Source organism: Meles meles, chromosome 1 (assembly GCF_922984935.1).
Source record: "Meles meles chromosome 1, mMelMel3.1 paternal haplotype, whole genome shotgun sequence".
NCBI classification, from domain to species: domain Eukaryota; kingdom Metazoa; phylum Chordata; class Mammalia; order Carnivora; family Mustelidae; genus Meles; species Meles meles.
Window position 1 is genome coordinate 141103288 of NC_060066.1, and position 23850 is coordinate 141127137.

A 23850-nucleotide genomic window follows, 5' to 3' on the forward strand; every position below is an offset into this window, starting at 1 on the left:
CCCCCTGACCACCTGGGGGACTCGAACCCCCTGATCACCTAGGGGGACTCGAACCCCCGACTGCCTAGGGGACTCGAACCCCCTGACTGCCTACGGGAACTTGAACCCCCTGACCATCTAGGGGGACTTGAACCCCCCAACCGCCCAGGGCGACTCAAACCCCCTGTCGATCTACCAGAGAGGGATCCACTCCAGCCCTTGGGAGCATGACTGCGTCCAGCTTCTCCCTGGTGGGCTATACCTTCGATCTCCACAACCAGACAGACTGACAAGATCTGAATACCTCCAGAGGCTTTTCCCAGAAATTCCGATGCTGGCTCAGTTCTCGTCGTTTGATCCCGGACGAGCCCTCAATGTTAGGGTCTGTGATCAAAGAAATGAGACTGACACAAAGCGAAAGTCAAGCAAAGCTTTATTTCACACCAAGCATCGAAAATCAAACCGACCAGTCAGGGCCGTGTCTTACAAAGAGACGTCTACGACCGGGACACTGACCCCAACGCTTCCCCTTACCCAATGCTTCCCCTTACCCTACGCTTCCCCTTACAAGACAACTCCCCTTATGTGGTGAGGCCACTCCCTGGCGATGCTCATGACGCTCCCGATGACCACACTGCTCCTGACGACGCTGCTCCCAATGACCCCAACGCTCCCGACGACTACCCCGACGCTATCACTACTACACTACTACCCCTCTTCCTCACAGACTAACCGTTATAGAGGTGGTTGAGCCCGGCCCACACACAGGTGGCCAATAAGACGGCAACACACAGGGAAAACTGCACAGTCATGCTCGGTCAGAAATACGGGTGGCCAGTTGAATTCCAATTCACCACAGCAAATATATGTGCGCCCCACTGATTAGATGTCTCCCTATGGCCTGGCCCGCCCCTATATCCAGGGTTTGCAAGTAAGTTCCTCTGGGAGGGGTGGGGTCAATCCAAGCCCACAAGGAAATGGCTCCCTCTGGCCAACCAGGCCCTTACAATTACTTTTCCCTCTCCTGTGGGTAGGAGTCATGTTGGAGTGGTGCTGTCCCTTGTTGGTGTTGTTACACATGACCAGGCTTGTGGCCCCAGTTTGGATGGGCTCTGGCTAAGAGTAAATTGGAGGGGGCACATACATAATGTGCAAGGGGACAGGCTGCACAATTTCAGCAAGGTTTGCATGCTAGTCCTCTGTGAGCTGTATCACTGCCACCAGGACCAAGATGCTGGGTGAGAGGGCATGAATCTGAAATGTGCACAGGTAGGGAGATGAGTGTAAGCAAGACCACCTTGGTCCATAGGGTGGGGACAACAGGGTTGGGAATGAGGCAGGCCTGGCTAGAGAGGTAGGGTGCTGGTGTTAGCCAGGCAGGTAGAGAGTGTTGGTGCCATGCTGGTTTGTGCAGGTGGCCATGCATTTATACTACAGGACAGGAACAGGAAATGCTCCTTCTCAGAGAAATCTGCCCCAGATTTCTGCCCCTCTGGGTCATATTCTGACACTAGTAAACAGATCTCCTTCCTGTGTGTCCCAGGTGTTTTTCCAACTGCTGCTTCTATGCTGTATCTCTCTGGGCTATGTGTTCTATTGTCTCTTTCAGGGTGGGCACTCAGTTTCCTCTCACCCTCTTGACTCTCCCAAAGCTGAGTCCACTGATTTTTAAAATTCTGCCGGTTGTAAGAACTCACAGAATTTGGACCCTCTGGTTTTCAAAGCCAACTGTTAAGGGGATTTGTCTTCCCCAAGCCAGCTACCCAGTGTGATAGTCTGTTTCTCTCCCTTCTCTGTGCCAGTGACAGTCCTGCATGTCCATTTACTTTCCCCCACCACATTTGTGTCCTTCTACCCTCTTCAATGTGGCATGTTCTCCACATTTCATTGTGGAGCTTGTCCTGACAGTCTTCAGGTTGTTTTCTGGGATATTTACACTGATGTGAGTGTTACTTAGCTGTAACCTTGGGAGGAAGTAAACTTAGGGTCCTCCCACTCCACCATCTTCCCAGCAGTCTATTAAAATTAACCTAAAATGAACTATCCTTGAAACATTTTGAACACATGTATTAAGGGGCATATCCAGCAATGGAGATTAACAATAATCTGCTTGCACATATATTCACAACCTGTGACAACCAGATGTCACAGGTACAGGAAGGAGGCCAACCTAGCTAACTGCTTTAATTTCACAGCCTGGAGCTTGAGATTAAGGATGAAGATATTCATTCCAACTGGTCTCATTTGCAAGGCACCAGGTCTGTTCCCTGGGGAATAGGGTTACAGCAAGATGAGGAATGACCAAGAATCTGAGCTACACCCTGGATACCTGGTCACTTTCAATGAAATGGCCTAAAACAAATATTCTCTGCTAGGAGAAGAGGGAGACAAGAAGGCACAACTGGCTGAAGCTAAAATAAAGGACATAAAATAGAGGGAACACCAGGACTTCTCAGGGAGTGGCACAAGAGGCCCTTTTCTCTTTTGTGAAGGTCATAAATACAAAATGCTAACATCCACTACTCTGTTCTTAGAGGAAGCTGCTTCCTTCTTTCAAGTGTATATTCTAAAAATATTCTCCTAAAAATTCTCCTAAATTCTAAAAATATTCTCCTAAAAATTCTCCTAAATTTTTGTTTCCAGTCTGCTCCTCAGGGCCTAGGCACAGTAACTGCTGAACAGAGAACAGACTTTCAGTCACTCACCACATCAATTCCTGTTCCTTTTTTCTATAGTTCTCCATGCCAGCAATACACACAGTGTTCATCCTATTGTTTTCAGCTTTATGTCACAGTAGCTACTGCCTTTTCCCCCTGTTTATGAATTCTAAAACACATAAATATTGACTCTAAAGATATTTCTTTCCTTTATTCCCAGACTTCCTTAGTTGAGAAATTTCACTAAAAACATTCCTGACCTGAAACTGCTTAATGCCTGTATTTGCAGGAAGCCCACATGAATCTGAATGTCATCAGGTTTGTGCTCCTTCTTATGTTTCATGATTCCTGTCTCAGATTGTCCACTGAAGTCCCCACAACTGCAAACACTAGGTGCCAAACAACACTTTATTTCTAGGTAAGGTGCTCAAACAATTTTTCAGAGTTAGAAACTCATTAATTCATGGAACATGAAAAAATATTATTCCAATTTAACCAACTTATTATTTATTAACCTGTATCAATTTAGGACAAGCTTCTCATTATGATTCCCTTACTAATAGATTCTTACCAATACACCAATGCCCTCCTCTGTCATTAGACTTACTGAACAGCACATTACATAGATTCATGAGGAGAAGTTCCATATAGGTCAACAGTAATGATGTTTTTGCTATCTGATGTGAATTGAGCTATATGAATATGAATATTGCCCCATAGTGTTCAGAAGCAGATATATGTGAGGGAGATGTAGGGAGAAATAAGTGTTTAAATGTGAGAAGTCAGTCTTTCAAACAGCAGATATGAGAAATTTTAAGGAGAGTATTTGGTTGTCATCTTTGTTCATCTATGATTTCTGGTTGTTTTATAAAAACACTATTTATCAAACTGAATATTTTATTTTTTTTAAAGATTTTATTTATTTGTCAGAGAGAGAGAGAGAGCGCAAGTAGGGGGAGCAGCAGGCAAAGCAGGCAAAGGGAGAAACAGGCTCCCTGCCGAGCAAGGAGCCCAATGTAGGACTCGATCCTGGGACTCTGGGATCCTGACCTGAGCCGAAGGCAGCTGCTTAATCAACTGAGTCACCCAGGCATCCCTAAACAGAATATTTTAAATGTTTTTTTTTAGATTTTATTTATTTATTTGACATACAGAGATCACAAGTTGGCAGAGAGGCAGGCAGAGAGAGAGGGGGAAGCAGGCTCCCTGCAGAGCAGAGAGCCTGATGTGGAGCTCAATCCTAGGACCCTGAGATCATGAACTGAGCTGAAGGCAGAGGCTTTAACCCACTGAGTCACCAAGGCACCCCTAAACTGAATATTTTAAAAAGAACAAGTAAAACAATAGAAACTTCTCTGACTAAGGTATTATCTAAGAAATCCCTCCTAAGAAATAAGCTGTTGAAATCATTCAATACATTCTTTATCATGTCTGGCAAGGACACTGAAGTTAGTGGGAAGAGGTGTGTGAAGAAATGTTTGTGTGAAACTCTTCCAGGATCAGAGTTGGAGGGAAAATAGGCAAGTAGATGGTCTTCGGATTCCTGAAGGCTGAGTAGGGAGAAAATGTGGATTTTCCAAGCCCCTTTCACTCATAGATTTTCTGCAGTCCACTAATATACACATGATGTCCTAGGTAGTTCAGAGCAGCTAGGTTTACTTTTACTTTTGACTCTGGTATCCTCCTCAGTTTCCCTGAGTATGTGACTATTATATCCAGCTTTGATCCTATTTCAAGAAGAGCCTTGTGCCCCTGTTGACTTTCTTGAACAGAGCCTCAATACCAGTCCTGGATTGCTTATCACAGGACTTCCAAGTAAAAGGTAAAAAAAAAAAAAAAAAAAATAAGGAGGAGTCAAGATGGCGGGGAAGTAGGAGGAGACACCATTTCAACCTGTACCCTAAAGTGAGCTGATTACCTACCAAAGAACTCCAACCACCCATGAAATCAGCCTGAGATCAGAATTATACACGTCTGGATCTCTACAGGAGCAGAAGACGTCAGTGGCAGGTAAAGCAGACTGGGAGCTTCGGACTGATATCGGAAGATAAACAAAAGGGGGAGGGAGCCACCAGAGGTGACCGATTGGAAAGTAACACCCTAACACGAGAGTGCTCTGTGTCTGGGGACCAGCATTAACTTGGAGTCTGGTTGAAAGCACTCAAAAAACAAACAGCAAAGGATCGCGGGGGGTAATAGTGGGAACCTGGGCGGTTAGGGTCAGGGACCTAAGTCCTGGGACCCAGGACAGCCTCCCCTGGTACGGAGCCAGAGAGATTGCGGCGGAGAAATCAGGTCTCCGTCCCTGAGCCGCCAGTGCACCTGAATGCCAGCGCGCCCCAGAATGAGTGGGGTCTGGCTCCCCTGAGGGGCTGGGAGCCTGGCCAGACGGCAATCCTGAAACGCGCGCGTCCCACACCCTCCCTTGGGATAGGTGCTCATAGGCGCTAGCCTGGAGCTCTGGCAGCTGGAAAAACCAGACATTCCCAGCCCGGGACAGCGAGAAAATCTCAGTGTGCGATCTCTGCTCGGAACCTCTCTGGCGGCCTGGAGCTGCCTAGACAGCCACCGCTGCCCTGGTTTTGGGTACAACGAGGAGCTCCTGCATCCCCAGGGACAGTGACTCAGAACCCACTCTGCCAGCAGCTTTTGCAAAACAGTCTGAGGCTTCTCTCTGAGAGGGAGGTTGGGGTGCTGTTTGCTCTCCTCTAAACCTCCAAAAACCATCAAAAGCTGTCAAGGCGAGAGAAAGCAGATGAAAGAACATAAAAACCCCCAGAGAACAAAAGGCTGAAAAAAACAGTTTCATGAAAAAAAAAAAAGAGCTCACCCCCTTGAGGGGAGCGGGAGGACCTAACTCAGGGAACATCATTGTCTGAAAACCCACGTGGCAGGCCCCTCCCCCAGAAAACCAACCAGGAAGGAAGAAAAAAAAAAAAAAAGACTACAAGAGAACAACCACCACTACTTCATAAATACAACTTTTATTTTTAACTCTTTACCAATATTCTGGTTCTTTTTTTTTATACATACAGATAATTTTTTTAACCTATTTACCATCACAATGAGATGTCCAGTGCATCAAATTCTTTAATAACCTTCTAACCTGAACTTTTTGATACATACACCCGTGTTTTTCTTTTGTTTTTCTAATTTTTTAATTCTTTTTTAATTTTAACTTAGTTTAGTCTAATTTATACTTTTTTAATTTTTATTTTCTACTATACATATAGAGTTAAACTTCAAGGTAATCCCCTTTCCCCAATCAATGCTACCCCTATAGGCAAACCAGTTTCTAATCCCCCTGTAACTTAGGAAAGTTGAGTCCCTTAACAAAAACATCAAGATACCTTCAGGAAGAATCAAAATAACCTTCCTCACCCACACTGAGAATCTATAACCATTCTCCCAATTTTTCCTTCTGTCAGTGTTTCTGTGAATTTGTGTTTGTCCTGATAATATATAAACCTTATACTTGGGGTTCTTTCTGATGAGGTTCTTCCCTTTTTTTTTTTTTGTTTATATATACATATTTTTTTCTCTTGTCATATACTTTTATCACTCTTTTTGTCTGTCTGTTTTTGTTTGTATACTCCACAAATCTTACCTTGTGGCCCATTTGGGCTGAGCCTTCTCTTTTATCTTCCCTTTTTTTCCTATCTCTCTCTCTCTTTATTTTTTCCTTTTTTCTTTCCCCCCTTTTTTTTTTCTTTCTTCTTCTCTATTTCTTTTTCTTTTCGTTTTTCTCTCATTTGGATGGGGAATCCTGATTGCACAGAAGCGTTCCAGGGTGCACATTGACTGCACCACAATCGATAAGACCAGCTGCATCTGTTTAGTCATCTCTTACCAAAATGACTAGGAGGAGGAATACCCAACAGAAGAAAAATACAGAGGATGGGCCTTCTGCAACAGAGCTAATGGCTATAGACATAGACAATATGTCAGAAAAGGAATTCAGACTAACAATTATCCAGGCAATAGCTAGGTTGGAGAAAGCCATGGATGACCAAACAGAATTGATTAGGGCAGAACTGAAAGCCACCAGGGATGATGTTCACAATGTTAGGGCAGAACTGAAAGCCACCAGGGATGATGTTCAAAATGCTCTCAATGAGTTCCAATCCAATCTAAATTCTCTAAAAGCTAGGGTAACTGAGACAGAAGATAGAATTAGTGATCTGGAGGACAAACAGATAGAGAGAAAGGATCAGGAGGAATCCTGGAACAAACAGCTCAGAAGCCACGAAAACAGAATCAGGGAAATAAACGATGCCATGAAACGTTCCAACGTCAGAATTATTGGAATCCCTGAAGGGGAAGAAAAAGAAAGAAGTCTAGGAGATATAGTGGAAGAAGTTGTCTATGAAAAATTTCCCAATCTCACGAATGGAAACAACGTTCATGTACTAGAGGCAGAAAGATTTCCTCCCAAGATTTTAGATTCTCGAAAGTCCTCACGGCACCTTATCGTTAGAATGGGGAATTATGTTTCAAGAGAGACCCTCTTAAAAGCAGCTAGGACAAAGAAGCTTCTTACATACAGAGGAAAGCCCATTAGAATAACGTCAGACCTTTCCACAGAGACCTGGAAAGCCAGGAAGGGCTGGCAAAATATATTCAGAGTACTAAATGAGAAGAACATGCAACCAAGAATACTCTATCCAGCAAGACTGACATTTAAAATGGATGGAGAGATAAAGAGTTTCCAAGACCGGCAAGGCTTAAAAGACTATGCAACCACCAAGCCGACACTGCAGGAAATATTAAGGGGGGTCCTATAAGAGAGAAAAAAATCCTAAGAATATCATTGAACAGAAATATAGAAACAATCTATAGACAGAAAGACTTCAAAGGCAACATGATGTCAATAAAAACCTGTCTCTCAATAATCACTCTCAATGTGAATGGCCTAAATGCGCCCATAAAACGACACAGGGTTGCAGATTGGATAAAACAACAGGACCCATCCATATGTTGTCTACAAGAGACCCATTTTGAACCTAAGGATACACCCAGACTGAAAGTGAAGGGATGGAGAAGCATCTTTCATGCCAATGGGCCTCAAAAGAAGGCCGGAGTTGCGATTCTCATATCAGATAAATTAGATTTTAAACTAAAGACTGTAGTCAGAGATACAGAAGGACACTACATAATTCTTCAAGGGACTATCCGCCAAGACGATCTAACAACTGTGAATATCTATGCCCCCAATATGGGAGCACCCAATTACATAAGAAAACTATTAATCAAGATAAAGAGTCATATTGATACGAATACAATAATAGTAGGAGATCTTAATACGCATCTCTCAGAAATAGACAGATCATCGAAGCAGAAAATTAATAAAGAAATAAGAGCATTGAATGAAACATTGGACCAGATGGACCTCATCGACGTATACAGAACATTCCACCCTAAAACAACAGAATATTCATTCTTCTCAAGTGCACATGGAACCTTCTCCAGAATAGACCACATACTGGGTCACAAAGCAGGACTCAACCGATACCAAAAGACTGACATTATTCCCTGCATATTCTCTGATCACAATGCTTTGAAACTGGAGCTCAATCACAAGGAAAAGTTCAGAAGGAACTCAAACACCTGGAAGCTAAAGACCACCTTGCTTAAGAATGCTTGGATCAACCAGGAGATCAAAGACGAACTTAAACAATTCATGGAAACCAATGAGAATGAAGACACCTCGGTCCAAAACCTATGGGATACAGCAAAGGCGGTTCTAAGGGGGAAATACATAGCCATCCAAGCCTCCCTCAAAAACATTGAAAAATCCAGAATACACCAGCTGTCTCTACACCTTAAAGAACTGGAGAATCAGCAACAAATCAAACCAACTCCACATGCAAGAAGGGAAATAATCAAGATTAGAGCAGAGATCAATGAGGTAGAAACGAGAGATACAGTAGAACGTATCAATGAAACTAGAAGCTGGTTTTTTGAAAGAATCAATAAGATCGATAAACCATTGGCCACACTAATCCAAAAGAAAAGAGAGAAAGCCCAAATTAATAAAATTATGAATGAAAAGGGAGAGATCACAACGAACACCAAGGAAATAGAAACAATCATCAGAAATTATTACCAACAGTTATATGCCAATAAGCTAAGCAACCTAGATGAAATGGATGCATTCCTGGAAAGCTACAAACTCCCAAAATTGAACCAGGAAGAAATTGACAACCTGAATAGACCGATATCTAGTAATGAGATTGAAGCAGTGATCAAAAACCTCCCAAAAAACAAGAGCCCAGGACCTGACGGATTCCCTGGGGAATTCTACCAAACTTTCAAAGAAGAAATAACACCAATTCTCCTGAAGCTGTTCCAAAAAATTGAAGCAGAAGGAAAACTTCCAGACTCTTTTTATGAAGCCAGCATTACCCTGATCCCCAAACCAGGCAAAGACCCTACCAAAAAGGAGAATTTCAGACCAATATCACTGATGAATATGGATGCAAAGATTCTCAACAAGATCCTAGCAAACAGGATCCAGCAGCACATTAAAAACATTATCCACCATGACCAGGTGGGATTCATCCCTGGGTTGCAAGGTTGGTTCAACATTCGCAAATCAATCAGTGTGATAGAACACATCAATAAGAGAAGAGAGAAGAACCACATGGTCCTCTCAATTGATGCAGAAAAAGCATTTGACAAAATCCAGCATCCGTTCCTGATGAAAACTCTTCAAAGTATAGGGATAGAGGGAACATTCCTGAACTTCATAAAATCTATCTATGAAAGACCCACAGCAAATGTCATCCTCAATGGGAAAAAGCTTGCAGCCTTCCCGTTGAGATCAGGAACACGACAAGGATGCCCACTCTCACCACTCTTGTTCAACATAGTATTAGAAGTTCTAGCAACGGCAATCAGACAACAAAGAGAAATAAAAGGTATCCAAATTGGCAAGGAAGAAGTCAAACTCTCTCTCTTAGCAGATGACATGATTCTTTATATAGAAAACCCCAAAGACTCCACCCCCAAACTACTAGAACTCATACAGCAATTCAGTAACGTGGCAGGATACAAAGTCAATGTACAGAAATCAGTGGCTTTCTTATACACCAACAATGAAAATACAGAAAGGGAAATTAGAGAATCGATTCCATTTACTATAGCACCAAGAACCATAAGATACCTGGGCATAAACCTAACCAAAGAAGTAAAGGACCTGTACTCGAGGAACTACAGAACACTCATGAAAGAAATTGAAGAAGACACAAAAAGATGGAAGATTGTTCCATGCTCTTGGATTGGAAGAATAAACATTGTTAAAATGTCTATACTGCCTAGAGCAATCTATACTTTTAATGCCATTCCGATCAAAATTCCACTGATATTTTTCAAAGAGCTGGAGCAAATAATCCTAAAATTTGTATGGAGCCAGAAGAGACCCCAAATTGCTAAGGAAATGTTGAAAAACAAAAACAAAACTGGCGGCATCACGTTACCCGATTTCAAGCTTTACTACAAAGCTGTGATCACCAAGACAGCGTGGTACTGGCATAAAAACAGACACGTAGACCAGTGGAACAGAGTGGAGAGCCCAGATATGGACCCTCAACTCTATGGTCAAATAATCTTCGACAAAACAGGAAAAAATATTCAATGGAAAAAAGACAGTCTCTTCAATAAATGGTGCTGGGAAAACGGGACAGCGATATGTAGAAGAATGAAACTCGACCATTCTCTTACACCGTACACAAAGATAAACTCGAAATGGATAAAAGACCTCAACGTGAGACAGGAATCTATCAGAATCCTAGAGGAGAACATAGGCAGTAACCTCTTCGATATCAGCCACAGCAACTTCTTTCAAGATATGTCTCCAAAGGCCAAGGAAACAAAAGCAACAATGAACTTTTGGGACTTCATCAAGATCAAAAGCTTCTGCACAGCAAAGGAAACAGTCAACAAAACAAAGAGGCAACCCACGGAATGGGAGAAGATATTTGCAAATGACAGTACAGACAAAAGGTTGACATCCAGGATCTATAAAGAACTTCTCAAACTCAACACACACAAAACAGATAATCATATCAAAAAATGGGCAGAAGATATGAACAGACACTTCTCCAATGAAGACATACAAATGGCTATCAGACACATGAAAAAATGTTCATCATCACTAGCCATCAGGGAGATTCAAATTAAAACCACATTGAGATACCACCTAACACCAGTTAGAATGGCCAAAATTAGCAAGACAGGAAACAACGTGTGTTGGAGAGGATGTGGAGAAAGGGGAACCCTCTTACACTGTTGGTGGGAATGGAAGTTAGTGCAGCCACTTTGGAGAACAGTGTGGAGATTCCTGAAGAAATTAAAAATAGAGCTTCCCTATGACCCTGCAATTGCACTGCTGGGTATTTACCCCAAAGATACAGATGTAGTGAAAAGAAGGGCCATTTGTACCCCAATGTTTACTGCAGCAATGGCTACGGTCGCCAAACTGTGGAAAGAACCAAGATGCCCTTCAACAGATGAATGGATAAGGAAGATGTGGTCCATATACACAATGGAGTATTATGCCTCCATCAGAAAGGACGAATACCCAACTTTTGTAGCAACATGGACGGGACTGGAAGAAATTATGCTGAGCGAAATAAGTCAAGCAGAGAGAGTCAAGTATCATATGGTCTCACTTATTTGTGGAGCATAACAAATAACATGGAGGACATGGGGAGATGGAGAGGAGAGGGAGTTGAGGGAAACTGGAAGGGGAGATGAACCATGAGAGACTATGGACTCTGAAAAACAACCAGAGGGTTATGAAGGGGCGGCAGGGGGGTGGGGGGGGTGGGAGGTTGAGGAACCAGGTGGTGGGTAATAGGGAGGGCACGTACTGCATGGAGCACTGGGTGTGATGCCATAACAATGAACACTGTTATGCTGTAAATAAACAAATAAAAATAAATAAAACAAAACAAAACAAAAAAAAGTAAGTTAATGGTAAATGTTAAAATATGATTAAAATAACAATAATAAAATATTGATTAAAATGTTAAAAGGAGGGCGCCTGGGTGGCTCAGTGGGTTAAGCTGCTGCCTTCGGCTCAGGTCATGATCTCGGGGTCCTGGGATGGAGTCCCACATCGGGCTCTCTGCTCAGCAGGGAGCCTGCTTCCCTCTCTCTCTCTCTCTCTGCCTGCCTCTCTATCTACTTGTGATCTCTCTCTGTCAAATAAATAAAAAATAAAAAATCTTTAAAAAAAAATAAAATAAAAAATAAAATGTTAAAAGGACTAACTAGCCTTATATTCTTCATCTCTAGAGTCATATTTTTGTATTATAGTGTCATGGAACAAAATAAAAAGGAAAAAGGAAAGGAAGAGACATACAGACACACAGACAGCTAAGGGGCTATTTTGATCCAGTTGGTGAGGAAGGACCCTTCTCTGGGGCTTGGGACAGTGCCCAGTCCTCATTCTGTACTAATCTCTGCATCTCAGTAGGTACACAGTCACTATAATTAGCCCAGTGCGGATTCAACTCTAGAAATTGTTCTGTTTAATTTCAGGTCTTTTAAAAAAGTTGTCTCTGACATCGTTGCATACTTTTAGAGCTATGATGGAATTTTCAGCTCTGAATGTTATATGATTCTATTTTATAAGATGAGCTCATGGCAACTCAGGTAGAGGTCATATTTTTCTAGATGCTTTTGCACTAGAAAAAGGAAGAGAAAACTAAACTCAAAGTTAGCAGAGGGAAATGTATAAGAAGAATTAGAGATAAATGAAATAGAGAATAGAACAACCATAGAGAAAATCAATTACCATCCTTCCCTTCTCCTTCACTAATAGAATACCTGCTTGTTTGCTATATGTATATGTTCCCAGGATGCTCACAGCAATTTCAGCTTCCCTGTGGTTCAATTTGATAATGCAATAACTTAAGATGTATTGTTTTTAAGTAGAAGTGATTAGTTCTTAAAGGAGGGGCCTATCCTTCTTTCCCTTCTCCGATCTGTTCTTACTACAGATATGATGGTATACTGCATAGGTGGCTAAGCATATGATAGGAGAGTCCCGGACCCCAATCTTGTGAAACACTTATCTATCCTGACAGTTATGGACTACTGATCCTAGAATTTACATAATACAGTAACATCTTTAATATATTTAGTAGTATATTTTTTTTATGAGGCTTCTTCTTTTTTTCTGTTTCTCACAACCAAAACCTGATTCTAACTGATATGGTTACTCTAGTCTTACCTTTGAGGGCAGAGGCCATGGTTCATAAATGATTTTGTCCTGGGAAACAAGCAGTTTCAGGTACATGATAGATGCTCATTCAATATATTTCAATAAATAAAAACACAGTATTGATAGGACTGGATATCAAGGAATGAAAACATGACAGCATACCATTCAAAAATACTAGGTGATCTGGAGCTCTTGATGAGACACTGGTCATGCAAGGAAAGAGCCTGGAATTGAAATTGCCAGTGTATGGGATAAGAAGTATGAGGAACCCATCTCATCTTACTAAATCCATTAGAGAATGCATTATTGGTATAGGAGAGTCAATAGAAAGCCCCTGTATATGGAGTACATGGAGTAGAAATCAGTGTTGCTGAGAAAGATTATTCTGCGGGATAAGTGGTTACAAAGCATGGCATAATGAAACAGACTTCACTGGTTTCAAATCCTGGCTCTACCACTTATTCATATGTAAACCTGAGCAAATTTCTCCGTCTTTCTGAACTCCACTTATGACATATGCAAAATGGGCATAATAAGCCCAAACTTGCAAGGTTCTTAAAAACACAAGTGAGGTCAGGTTCTGTCGAGGCACTTGTTACTGAGCTTAGCGCAAGGCAGATTCTCAATACATGATAAGCATTGCTTGAGTTTTATTTTTATTATGGAAATAAAACTTGGAGGGCTGGCAATATCTGCTGTTTGTTCACTACCATCATCTGAGATTATTGTGGGGGAAACTCTCTGTGGTCTGCTAACGTCATCCTCCATTTTATATCACAGAAAAATACAAAGGTCCCCAGCCCCCAGCTGATGCACACAAATTTTGATTAATCCTGAGGCAGAAAATCAATTTGTGTTCTTATTTCTACAGAGAGTTTTGGGGTTTGCACATTGCCGTGGTATCTATATCCATCATGTTTGTTCCCATATGTTTGGTGGAAAACAAGAATGAGCAGCTGTTGGTGAAACAGAAAGCCTTAAAGATTCTTTACAAGATTTCTCAACTTGCAGTGGTTGTGGCTAGCACTGGGCTGCATCATACAGGTAAATCCTATTTGATGTACTAATGCCTTGCAAGAGAAAACCTTGGTGAGTGAAGTTCTATGACAAAAGTTATTTATTTGCTTAATTCCATGTGAATCTCTGTTTCTCACCACTCCTCCAGAGTGAAGGGAGATTCCAAATTTCTTACGAAACACATCTAATTCTCACCAGCAAAATTGCAACCCAAACCTTTTCTGTTCCAAATTTCTACTCCTGCTGTTCCGCTTCCTGTAAAAGAAAATTCCCTCATACTGGTGTTCTCAAAGCCATCTTTTCTAACCTGTCATGCATGGAGCTCTTGCAATTACATCTCCCATATCATGTTTTGTTTGCTCTACTGGAGTATTCTTATTAACTAATCACTGTGCTTCAATAATTATTATCTTAAAAATTCTCCCTGGACTTTACATCTCATTATGACTATCACCCCATATTTTGTTTTTACTCCTCCTCATGCAAAAATATATAGTCTCAATTTCCTTTTCTCACCTCTGTCTTCAATGAATTCTTCTCTGGGGAGAATATATTACAGAATATAATTATTGGTTAAAACCAACACTTCACTGAATGCTCTTTACCAATGACCTCCATTTTCTCTGAGTCAGTTGGTGTCTCTTTGCATCTATCTTACTCCCCTTCTTCTCCCTGCTTCCCCTGAAATTCTTTCCTTCCTTGCCTTCCAAGTCACCACACGACTCTTTCTTCCTATCCCTGTGTTTAGCTCCTTCAGTCTTCCTACCAGACTCTGATTTTCATCTGGTCATCTAAATTGTAGGTCTCTCCAGGATGCAGATTCTTTACTCTCCTTCATTTATCCCCTCGCAAAATGACCTCATCCAATCTCTGGACTTTCAATGTCACTTTTATTCTGATACCTCTCAAATTGATATTTATTGCCTTGATATCTCTTCTGAAATTCACACGCATAGATCAAATAACAACCTGATTTCTTTACTTCTTTGCAATCTGTCCATTTCAAGCTATCATGTTCACAATATAAGCCTTGATCACTCCTAAACCCAAATGAAATCAAGTAAAACAAAGCAAAATGAAAGCATATTTCTTGCTTTCTCATTTGTCTTCTTCTCAATAGTGTGAGGGTTTAAGCCCCAAACCCTACATCCCTCAGTTTATTTCCCACACCCAATACATCAGTCCTCTTGTTACTCTTGTTTAATATAGCTCAAAGCTTTCTCTTTCTCTCGTTTTTATTTTACCATCCTAGGCTAGGTCACCCTCTTCTTTTGCCTGAAATACTTGTTTTTGTCCCCCAGTGTCCTTCTTGGTTTCACTTTGACCCTCTCTAATAAGTTCTCTTCAAAACAACCAGAGTGATCATTAATTCAGTTGCTTTTAATACCCTCCCTAAGCTTGCATTATACTTACATAAGATCCATACTCCTCAAAGGCACACCATGACCCAGTCTTTCTTATTTCTCCAAGCTCATCTATTATATTTTCTCTGCCATAGTTACACCACAGCCACCCTAGCCTCATTTTTAGCTTGCAAACTGCAATTCCTTTCCTATCTCCAGGTCTTTTCATGCATAGTTCCCTCTGCCTACAATGCTTGTTGCTCCTTCACCCAGTGGCTCCTTTTTTTTCTTTTCAAGGCTCTACATAAATGTCAGTTCTCAAAGAGGTCTTCCTTGTCCATCCTGTCTCAGGTTGCTCCTCCATGTAAACTTAACACAATATGAACTTATATCTTTATTTATTCTTTTTAAATTTATTCTCTTTATTTATTCTTTTATTCTTTTTCTTCTTCTTCTATTAACATTAAAATCTATAGAGGAAGAAATCCAACCTTTGCTGATTCTTTGCTGCCAATTTCCAGCAACAAGGACAGTATGTAGAACATAGTAGGCACACAATAATTCCTTCCTTACCTGGATTTAAAAAACAAAAAGGCAAATCAGATTATTTATCTATGAATTCACTGGCTTTACCTAGCTTTCATGAAAATTCTAATTAGACCAAAGTTATCTTGGTGTTGCAGAATAGCTTATAGACTAGCATATCCAGATCCTACAAAGTCAATGAGTAAGGTTTAATGTAAAGCATCTGATGCTGGGCATGAACAAAACGTCATAAGAAAAAGAGGACACCTTACTGAATTTCAAAGGCAGAAAATGACAATATAGTATCAACCACCCATCCCCACTTCTGCCTGATTCTTTGCAGGGATCTCAGAAGTTCTGTTCCCCTTCAGCACAGGAAAAATAGGTGGGAATGCATGTGAGGTTAATGTTCCTCTTAGAAAATATTGTAACTGCTGCTGAGATCCCTTCAATTAGCTATGATTCACGGCATCTTCAAAACAAGCAAGAAGTGAGATGCAGTCACAAACTTTTTTTTTAAGATTTTATTTATTTGACAGACAGAGGTCATAAGTAGGAAAAGAGGCATTACCCATTCCTTTCTCCCAATACTCCTTCCATTAAGACGAAATTCTGCCTGCCTGGCCATAGTTGGTTATACATTAGCAGTCTTAGCACTTATCAGCTGTATGACTCCAAAGGGCTTCGTCCATTTTAGTCACTGCAGTATCTTCTTAGCCTTGAACATAGCCCCAATGCCAGGCACATAATAGATACTTAATAATTTTTGAATAAGTTATCTGTCTATTCCTCGGACTATTTTAAGGTCTTGACCTAATTACAATGCCGTCAACTAGCTTAACTTCTTTAGGGAGTCATAATCATTGAAAATCAAAAATCAAATCAAACCTATAATGAAATATCACCTCATACCTGTCAGAATGGCTAAAATAAAAAACACAAGAAATAAGTGTTGGTGAGGATGTAGAGAAAAGGGAACCCTCATGCACCACTAGTGGGAATGCAAGTTAGTGCAACCACTGTGGAAAAAGGGATGAAGGTTCCTCAAAAAATTAAAAATAGAATTACCAGATGATCTAGTGCTTCCACTACTGGGTATTTACTCAAAGAAAATGAAAACATTAATTTGAAAAGATGCATGCACCCCTATGTTTACTGTCGCATTATTTATAATAGCCAAGATATGGAAGCAACCCAAGTGTCCACTGATAGATAAATGGATAGAGAAATTGTGGTAAATAGAATATTACTTCGCCATAAGAAAGAATGAGATCTTGCCATTTGCAACCACATGGATGGATCTAGAGGGTATAATACTAAGTAAAATAAGTCAGTCAGAGAAAGACAAATACCATGTGATTTCATTCCGATGTGGAATTTAAGGAACAAAACAAATGAACAAATTAAAAAGAAACAAACAAAATCCCCAGACTCTTAAATATAGAGAACGAATGTGGTTGCAAGAAGGGAGGTGGGGGGGTAGTGAAATAGGTGAAGGAAATTAGGAATACAGTTCCTGTGATGAGCACTAGTAATGTATAGAACTATTGAATCATTACATTCTACACTTGAAACTAATATACACAGTATGTTAATTAGATTTGAATTAAATTTTTTTAAAAAATTAATATGTCATTCACATGAGTTATGTCATTCACATGAGTTTGATTTGCCATTTGTACAAATACGTTAAAGAAGTTCTGAGTTTAGAAGACTCCAAAGATCGAAAACTCCCACTCATAAAAAGCTTTAGCTGCCTTGTCCCAAGAGTGTGCTTACTGTAATTGTTTTCTCTCTTCCTCAGGTTAGAACTCTAAAGCTAAAAATTCCAATATACCCCGGGAGTGTAAAGGCCCCATCAAATGTTATGGGGTTTTCTTTCCCCAAAGTTGTTTTGTCTTTGAGCAGCCAAAACATGAAAAGGAACTCCTAGCCCATACTGAGGATATTTTGGAAAAGGAACTGGATCCTCAATTCCAAAAATAATCAAATAATTTCTGTTCTTATATCTGTACCCATGCAAGGGTTAGGGCTAGGACCCTTGGGAAAGAACTCAAGGTCACTGAGAATAGTGAATCTCCTTGTCCAAAATCATATTTCTCTGTGGCCTGATATATGCTAATTATGTATTCTTCAATAGTTTTGTATCATTTTATATATACATGTGTACTTATAACTATTCAGACCCAGAGAGAAATGTGTATGTGTGACCTATGTGGACGCCATCAGTCAGGGAACAGTGTCTTGCTTGGAGAACGCAGTAACGACACTGAGCCAGTGTGAGATCTCAGTGGCCATGCAGAAGGCAGCTGGCCACTACAGTGAGCAGATGGCCCAGCCAGTGAGGCTCCCCACAGACATGCTCCAGGAGCTGCTGGATGTCCATGCAGACTGTAAGAGGGAAGCCATTGCAGTGTTCATGGAGTACTCTTCCTAGGATGACCAACAGGAGTTCCAGAAGAAGCTTGTGGTACTTTTTCTTACTATTCAACCTTTCTCATTTTTGCCCTTCTAAAATTATGCTTGAAGTTTTACATATTCAATCTATAGCTCATCTCCTACTTAGGGTAAAGTAGTATGGATCCTCACAGTAGAGAGAATTCTAGAGGACTCTATTTCCATCTTTCCCCTCAACGCTTGAGAAATTTATTTAGGATTTTTGTGATCTCTCAAGCAAAATCAGCAATGATTTCTCCTTTAGTGAACTATGGCGTGGTTTCAAATCTCTCCCAAGTCACTCCTGGGCTAGCAGCTCTCTAGGTACAGTCACTCCGGTTCGCAGACACTTAACTTCCTGGGACAGACTCTCTCAGCACGTTGTTCATTATGTTTATTTTTATTTCAGTTGTGTCATTATATTATTGCAGATAGAATCACAGGATGCTCCAGCTTCTAGGAACTATAGAGAATAGATCATGCAACTTCAACATTACATAGATGAAGAACCTGAGACCCAGGGAGGTTTGGAAACTTTAGGAAGGTCTTGCAGAGTTTTCAGAGTTGGCAGTAGATCTCTTGATTCTAGTTGCATTGCTTATGCTGTTTCACTAAGATACTTTTCTTAGAGGACTGCAGTTAGACCACCCATCTAATGGATTCTTGGGAATTTGATCTCCTCTGATCCTTTCTTGTGGTGACATCCCTGTACATTTCCCTTGCAGAAAATCAGAAAGGATAAGGAGGAGGATTTCTTTTTTTTTTTCTTTTTTTCTTTGTTTTTATTTTATTTATTTGACAGAGAGAAATCACAACTAGGCAGAGAAGCAGGCAGAGAGAGAGAGGAGGAAGCAGGCTCCCTGCGGAGCAGAGAGTCCGAAGTGGGGCTCGATCCCAGGACCCTGAGATCATGACCTGAGCTGAAGACAGAGGCTTTAACCCACTGAGCCACCCAGGCGCCCCAAGGAGGAGGATTTCTTGCTGTAGAATAAAGAGGCCTCTATTAAATACTGCCAAACTAAACTTGATCAGCTTTCAAAGGCCCAAACAGAAGGCATTTCAGCAGAAACCTTCTCTGTTCCTGGAGGGCTCAAGCTCTACAGGCAAGACTGACTGGAACTATTTGCAGGTACCCAGGAAAGGAATGAGGGAAGGAATAAGAGGAGCATGGGGACCCTACAGAATAGAGTCACAGGGGTCTCCCGATAATCTGAGAGCACAGCACAAGTTGTGGGTGATAAGACAGAGTGAGGATATCATGATGGCTTTAGCTTTTAAGGCCCACTATTTGCTATTTACTCCTGAGGAGAGTGGAAATCCCTATGCCCAAATAAACAGTATGGATTTCTGAAATCCACAAGAAAGAGACAGAACAGAAATTATTTATTTCTTTACCCAATAATATGACAGTCATTGTGCCAAGGGCTGAGGATCTATGATGTAGTTAGAGTTCTTGCACTCAAGGCTGATCAAAGTGAGAGATTCAAATAAATGGACAACTGGACAGAGAGTGATAACACTTAAGGATCTGTGATCCTGGGCTGCTCTGGTGGTAGTAATAAACAAAACAATCACACACCACTGTAAACTGAACTGTTACTGCTTACAGTCATAGTGTTAAGCTCTTTCTCTAGATATTTTAATTTAATCTTCCAGAAAATGTTAGGAAGTATCAACTCTTATTACCCACATTTTCTAGATGTGAACTAAAAAACATAGAGAGATTACGTAATTTGCCAAAAGCTACACATCTAGCAGATAGCAAGGGAGAACATCAGCATGGATTAGAGTCTGCATCTTATACTGGACATATGGTCTAGGAAAACATACTCAGAGAGGACGGGGATGTAAATTTTGAAGTATTTGTACCTGTTGATCAGATTGAGATGCTACCCAGAGAGAAGAGCCCTAGCTAAACATGCAAATATATGAAAGCACCGGAGACTGTGGGTTTGTACAGCTGCACGTCATTCTGACTGGCTGAAGCCTGAGTTGGGGGAGGGAAGGAGACTGGGAGGACACCTGGATTCTTGCCCTTCTAATAAGGCAAGTTGGACACTTAGTAGGGGGCTCAAGGAGCATTTTATGTAGAATAAAAATGATCTAGATGGTCTTGTGTGTATAGAAAAAATCACCTGAGAGGACATCTAGGTCCTTTGTTCCTTCTTGATTCCTCAAGCAAAGGAGGTCCTTCAGGGCTTTTTGGAGTCATAGGTGGCAATAAATAAATCCATCCTGTAGACAGATAAAGCTGTCACCTCTGGAGACAAGGCCATAGCAGGCAAGAGCAGGGCTCTGCTCTTGGGTGGGTTAGCTCCTGCAGAGTCCAAAGGGGGCAAAGAACTTTCCAGAATGATGAGCGTCCCTTTCTCCTGTGGAATGCAAACTCTTTTAAACCTGAAACTCACCAGCAGAGCTGTAGCTGTACATCAGCCAGATGGTCAGGGCCTTTCCCATCATATTTGCAGACTTACTCTTGAAGATGGGGCCACCCTCTCTTTCAAATTTGATTTTGTTTCTGATCTCAAGAGGGTAAAGCGCAGGCCTGACCTTTGACTTTCTTCTCTTTCTCAAATCTGCATGGGGTGGTGGAGCAAGGCAAGAAGGAGGTGGTTGAGAAGGAACAGGCATAGCGGAGATGGAAGAATAGGAGCAGCAACAGCAGATGGAGGCTCCAGAAAGAAGCCTCAAGGAAAACAACATCCAACTAAGCAAGAAGCTGGAGAGGGAAACAGACAATGATCTGTGAGTGCAGACAAGGGCACTGGAGCGCAAGGCCAATCAATGTAAACCTGGCAGGAACCACAGTTCCTGGGGGCTACCGCCCTGGCACATCAATAAGGAATGGGTGAAAGCTAAAGCAAAATGCCAAAGAGAAGCATTACTGCCATTCATTGCATTTGATCCACTAAAAGTATTGAATCCTGGCTTTTCATGAGGTCTTTGAGTTGTGCTCCGCACTGAGACCCTGGGGATGACCTTGGCCCTTCCAAGTCCCTGGAGAAGATAAATAACCTCTCCAAGGTGCCATACTGGAGGGATTCTAGAATGGTCTCATGGAACCCAAATTAAACATGGTTTCATGGATTATCAAGTAGATAATCCAACCAGGTGTTTTTTTGCTTTTTGTTTTTAAGACAGAGAGAGAGTGCAGGAAAGTAGAGGTGTTGTGGCAAGATGCAGAGAGAGAGGGAAAGAGAGAATCTTAAGCAGGTTCCATGCCCTGCATGGAGCCCAACGTGGGGCTTGAACTCACAACCCTGAGATCATGGACCTGAGTTGAAATCAAGAGTCTGACATTTAACTGATGGAGTTATCCAGGCACCCCAACCAGGTGTTTTTAATATAAGCAGCAACAGGGGGCTTTACCAAGATCACTTCAATTATCAGAACCCCTTTTACCACCAAAGATATGGACATGGATCCATGATGACTTAAAAGTATCAGATATGTCCAAGCTTAGAAATACAGGGGGAGCTGATACCTTCTAAACTTGCTGCACAATTTGCCTAAGTCACTGCATGGCACCAGGGGAATTCTCTCTTTTCCCATTTAGAAGTATTCGTATCAGATTTCTTTATCATCTTATAAGATCCCATTACTTCTATGATACAGGTGACCATGCTATCCTGCCCATGCTGAAAATATACACACATGAACTAATAACTCCCTCCCAACCCACGGTTTTGATTGGAACATGGTATTGCATTTTTCCCCATGCCTAGATTAGTATCCTTAGCAAAATGCTGATGATGTACATGCATATGGGCAAGGTTGGAAAATGTCATCCTCTGACTGCCCAGGTCGAACTCAGAAGATATTCTGTCCCAATATTAACCTCTGATGATCCAGTAAGAAATAACAGCTTTATCATAAAGGAGAGACAATATACAAAGTTCTTAAATATACAATTTGTAAAAAAAAAAAAAAAAGTGGATTTTTGAAACTTGACTTTTTCCTTTCCCCACAATCCTTTGCTTTAGATCCCAAAGAATTTCTTTAATGAAGGATTTAGGAAGAAATCCGAAGAGATAATGCAGAAATAGATTGTCTCCGATATGTGAGATTACTAGAAAGAATAAACCTCCCTGGATTCCACAGAACCTGGACACCCTTGCCACTGAAGCAGCCACAGTTCTGCCTGTTCCTGCTAGATTTGTTGGTCAAAGTCTGAAGAGCCCAAGCTCACTGTTTAATTAGAACTAACTTTTCTCTCACAAAATTAAAGAACACGATACATGCTCCATCCTATTTTTGATGTGTACGCTTTTTAAAAGTTTCATTCAGGCACATGTTAAACATAAAATGTGCCTACTAGAGGATACATAAGTGCCTGACACACATTAGATAGATTAAATGTTGGTTTTATTAGTTTGAAGAAAAACAACTTTTTGTAACATTGGCAAACTTTAGCCTACAGGCCAAATCTGCCTTGCTGCCTGTTTTTCTAAATAAAGTTTTATTGGAACAGTGCCACACTTACTCAATTACATACTGTCTGTGGCTCCTTTAATGCCACAACAGCACACTTGAGTAGTTGCAACAAATACTGTATGACTCATAAAACCTAAAATATTTCCTTTGCAGCCCTTTACAGAAAAAGGTTGTCAACTGCTTGTTTAGGAGATAAATCAAATTTGCAATGGAGGTAAAAAATATCTTGAAAAAACTTATCAAGAATGCTTCTGAAATCACAAAATAAGAAAATAATATACATATATATTTCAAGTCAATTCTCCCCTAATAGATTTATAAATGTAATGTGTCCTGGGGTTTAAAAAAAAAAAGATGTTTTTGTGAAGATAAGTAGGCTACTACCTTTATAGAAGTCTAAACGGAAATGCTTACAATGCTTTAAGAAATTGTCAGGGTGATATAGAAGAAGTGTAACAAAAAAGAACAGTATTTTCTCTGTGTGAAAACCTCTTCTAGAGCTGCAGTAATTAGACCAGTGTAGCACCAGGTCCTAACAAGACAGACAAAGCTGGGGGCGCCTGGGTGGCTCAGTGGGTTAAAGCTTCTGCCTTCGGCTCAGGTCATGATCCCAGGGTCCTGGGATCGAGCTCCGCATCGGGCTCTCTCCTTGGTGGGGAGCCTGCTTCCTCCTCCCTCTCTGCCTGCCTCTCTGCCTACTTGAGATCTCTGTCTGTCAAATAAATAAATAAAATCTTAAAAAAAAAAAAAGACAGACAAAGCTGTAGAATACAGTCCAGAGATAGAAAAAAATACTTTCAGGGATGCCTGGGTGGCTCAGTGGGTTAAGCCACTGCCTTCAGCTCAGGTCATGATCTCAGGGTCCTGGGATCGAGTCCTGCATCGGGCTCTCTGCTCAGCGGGGAGCCTGCTTCCCTCTCTCTCTCTCTGCCTGCCTCTGCCTACTTGTGATCTCTCTCTGTCAAATAAATAAATAAAATATTTTTTAAAAAAAAGAAAGAAAAAGATACTTTTAGGAACTATTTCTCTGAAAGGCTTTCAAGTCTGTGGGAAATAACGAACTGTCCAATAAACTGTCAAGGACTCGCTAACCACTTAGAGAACACAGAGATTAGATAGCAAAGAAAATTCCAGATGTACTATAGATTTAAACATGAAGATTGAAACCATAAAATTTGGAGATCCAAAATCTTTTTTAAAAATCTTAAAACGTGGAGTTCTTTCTAAG

At 41.0% G+C, this 23850-nt stretch overlaps 1 pseudogene; it reads left to right on the forward strand.

Moving 5' to 3' along the window:
- The first annotated feature begins 1227 nt into the window (after positions 1 to 1227).
- Positions 1228 to 18664, forward strand: LOC123954118 (annotated as a pseudogene).
- The last annotated feature ends 5186 nt before the right edge of the window (positions 18665 to 23850 follow it).